The sequence below is a fragment of the Lepidochelys kempii genome, chromosome 2 (genome assembly GCF_965140285.1).
Source record: "Lepidochelys kempii isolate rLepKem1 chromosome 2, rLepKem1.hap1, whole genome shotgun sequence".
Classification (NCBI taxonomy): domain Eukaryota; kingdom Metazoa; phylum Chordata; order Testudines; family Cheloniidae; genus Lepidochelys; species Lepidochelys kempii.
In genome coordinates, this window is record NC_136381.1 from 60,064,249 (window position 1) to 60,068,461 (window position 4,213).

Sequence of the window (4,213 nt, forward strand, 5' to 3'; positions counted from 1 at the left end):
AAAGGAGAGTTCTCTGTCACTATCTCAGATTGCCACTCAAGGGGCTTTTCCTTCTAAAAAACCACTTTCCAGCTAAAGGGAACATGGGGCATTAAAATGAAAGCCTTATTTAATATTTTACGTTTCAATGCTTTAGCTGTTTTTCCTTTTTTTCCTTAATAAAAGGTTAAACAGATTTTTACTGGTGTTTGAGCCATGGTACTAACTAGGCTGAGGTTCTGTATACCAAACCCCAAGCTTTGTTTAACACTGTTTAATGTTGGACAGTGACTGGGTTATGTTAACACATTTAGCCCATATATTCCATCTAAATTAATACAACACCAGCCTATGATGCTGTTTCTGCCTTCCCTCTGGATTTTCCACTCAAAGAGTAAAGGTTACAGGGTTTATTTAGTCACCACAGCCTATCTACGTTGTGTGTTTGGGTGGGTGGGGGGGGCGAACTAAATCAGTCTAAGTTACGTAACTTCAGCTACAAAAATAGACATACTTAGAGCTACTTACTGCGGTGTCTTCACTGTGGTAGGTTGACTGCTGACGCTCCCCTGTCAACTCCGGGTACGCTTCTCACTCCGGTGGAGTACCGGAGTCGATGGGAGATGCGATAAATCGACCCCCGGTGGATCAATCACTCCGGAGGTAAGTGTAGACAGGCCCCTAGGCTTCCTAGGATCCCCGACACTGGAGGGTCCTCATAATGGACTGTCCATTCCACCCTGAGCCTGCATCATTCATTTTTGGGGGATGGGTAAATTCTCTATAGGCCTCAATATGAGCATCTACTCCCTTGCCCTGCTGCAGCCACCACCGACAGGCTTTCCACTGATGGATGCCTCCATTGCAGCAGCAAACAAAAATAAATCCCTTGAGGCTTTTCTTCAACTGCAGGAACCCACCAGCACATTAGCCACTCGTCTGCGTTTTTCTTTGCCTTCCACTGCAGCAAATCTCCGTTCACACAGAATAAATAAATTCCTCCCCAAATCTTTTTTCCTTGCATGGATGCCTGCCTGCTCATCGTTTGCTGCAAGAAAAGCCAACTTTATATTTGCACTAGCAGGCGAGAGTCAGGGCTGGTCTACACTACGGGGGGTGGGAGAAATCGATCTAAGTTACGCGACTTCAGCTACGTCAATAACGTAGCTGAAGTTGACGTTCTTAGATCTACCTACCGTAGTGTCTTCACTGCAGTGTGTCGACGGGAGACGCTCTCCCATCAATTCCCCTTGCGCGTCTCATTGAGGTGGAGTTTTGGAGTCGACGCTAGAGCGATCGATTTATCGTGTCTACACTAAGCACGATAAATCGAGCCCTGCTGGATTGATCGCTGCCCATCGATCCGGCCGGTCATGTAGAGAAGCCCTCAGTCATGCATCAATTGTTATTGGATAAAATGAAATACTTGCAAAATTATTTAAATTCACTTTCCTCCAAAAGAAGATATTCCACCACCAATTGGGTTTATAAAGGCACTGCAGACTAAAATGGGTTTACATGTGTGTGCACAAATATTTAATGATTTCTATCAGGTTACATGAGCTTGGTGATAAAATGAAATTTTACAAGGACATATTCAATAGGCTCTATTCTGATCTTTGTTAGAAGAAAAGTAGATTACTGGGAAAAGAGCTGTTTGCGTGAAATAAGGACAGCACAACTTAGATCATATACTGGTATGTTTGTTTCAGCAGATCTATGGAATCAGCTGTGAGTGAAGTTTTCAGATCTACACTTTGGCAAATGTAGTCAGTTTCACCATATCTACAACTGCCGCATAGACCAAGAACTCTGACTTTGAGTCATATGACCTTTGAGCACAGATGTTCTAGACACAAGTCTATCCTGACATGCCATTTAGAGGACAGCAGTATCCCAGTGTAAATTATCTGAATTCAGAGGCTGTTTGAATTTTGGTTGCTATGCTTGCTGCAATTACCAGATATCAGAATCAAGCAGTAAGTATTGGCTTGGATTAAGCCTTTGTGCTATTTTGGAAAGCAATAAGAAAGAGCCAGGCTACAGAGCAGTTATGAGTGAAATATAAGTTTAAGAATTTTTGTATCATTATATTGGTTTGTATCTTCAGAGAGATCACATTTGTTCAAGTAAATTTGAGGGCCCTGTTCAGCTGGGCTCTCAAGATGCCAAGCATAATGTTCACTGTGCAACTTTCTTCCCCTCTCCATCTACCTGAAAACTATATGCACTGTCATAATGTGTCTAAGCTAGACCTGTGCAAACAGATTGTTCAGTTTCCTAGCAATTCTCTACCCTAGCCCTCCCCCAAAAATCAGCACCACATATTTTGGGTTGAACAAAAAAGCCCCAAAGATAATAGAAATTTTTGATGAATTGAAAAATAAAAATTGTTTTTGTTTGAATGAAATATTTTGATAAAAGTTGACAGTAATTAAGGAAGCAGATGATGAGGCCCTGATTTAGTTAGCAATGTGGATGCAAAGAAAAGGTCAGATTTTGTAAGTTATTGAAAAGAAAGAAACCCCAAGTTACTGGCCTCACAGTGAGGATGGTGGAGTTGTCACTCTTCCTAGACTCAGACTTGACTACCAGGGACAGACCTGTGCTGTTTGGATGCTAAACAAGACCCAAACAATCCCAGAGTCTGGATTTGTTCAAATATTTTAAAGGATTTGATATTTGACTTGCTAGGAAAGACATGGGTTTTCAGAAAAATACAGAAGTAGTAAGTGACTTGATAAAGCTCACAAGCTTCATCTGCACTTCCCCCTCTTTCCCATTTAACCCTTGTTCTCAGCATTACTCTTTGCAGAGCTATTATAATTGATCTATTAGGAGATATGGCGGGGCAAACAGCTCTCTCTCTCTATCAGTGTTATAGAATCATAGAATATCAGGGTTGGAAGGGACCTCAGGAGGTCATCTAGTCCAACCCCCTGCTCAAAGCGAACAATTTATGAGTATATCCTGCGTAAGCTTTATACAGGGTAAAATCGATTTATTTATACAGGGTGAAATGGGTTTGGACCTCATTGCATCTGTGTGTTAAAAACAGGAACACTCTGAAGCTGCTTTCAGTTAAGCCTACAGCTGTTAGGGGACGTGGTTCAGACCTCGGTCTGGGTTTGCAGCAGGCTAGTGGGTCTGGCTCAAACCAGGCAGGGCTCTGGAGACCCAAGCTGCCAGGGCAGGAAAGCAGGGGCAGAAGTAGTCTTGGCACATCAGTTGGCAGCTCCAAGGGGTTTCTGTGATCCCACCCATCACAGATGCACCTTACTACTATTCCAAAAGACTACCACAGCATATACTTTGGATGTTTGATCAGGCCTCAGGCCCACTAGCTGGTAAATGAGGCTGCCTTGGGGCAAAGGTGCATGGAATGGACATTAATCAATTGCCTGTGAAACTGTCTGGAGTCTTGCCTTGCTACTGCATGTGGGCGTGTGGGGGAGGAGGGCAGTAAAAGGCACAAATGATCCTTATACTTACAGAGGACAAGAGCTTGCTTCAATAGAAATAACAGACTGAGCAAAGGAAATTGTGATGATCTTAATTCTGAATGTATTTGATTTTGGGAATTCATAACTGCCCTTAGATTTCAGTTTTTAATTTGGGTTTAGAGTTTGGATAGGGATGTTAGAGTTGAGCAGTTTGTCACCACCTGAACCACCCTATTTTTAAATGCAAAACTGACTTCAATTTGGATTTCCCACAACAAAACATTAAAACACACTACAGGCTATTCTGAACAGCCATCCCAACCTGCCTCCTCACTCAGCATAACAGAAAACTCTACTGAACAGTAATTTGTTTGTCTGCTTTCAAGACAGAGCAGATGCTTTTCCTCCCAAAACCAGATATGCATTCTCTCTAAATTAAGACAGAAAGACTAACACCTAAAATCAAGTTGTTAATTTAGTCCTTCCATCCAACAATGAGCATATGCAGAACACACAGCGGTAAATGGGGGTGCAGTGGTGCACATACACAGAGCCAATTATGGGATTGGAGCCTTGGACCTTAACTTAATTATTGAACCACCATTTTACAATTAACAACTACTCAGTGATATTTTTGGCTCTATATTCCAAAGCAGAAGTCTGGTGGCGTGTAAAAGCTGCCTGAGGAAGACAGCATCCTGCAGATAGTAACTCTTATATGTTCACCACTTTGAACACCTCTGTAAGCATGTTCTGAACACTTATCTGGCTAGCCCTTTAAACGGGCGCAA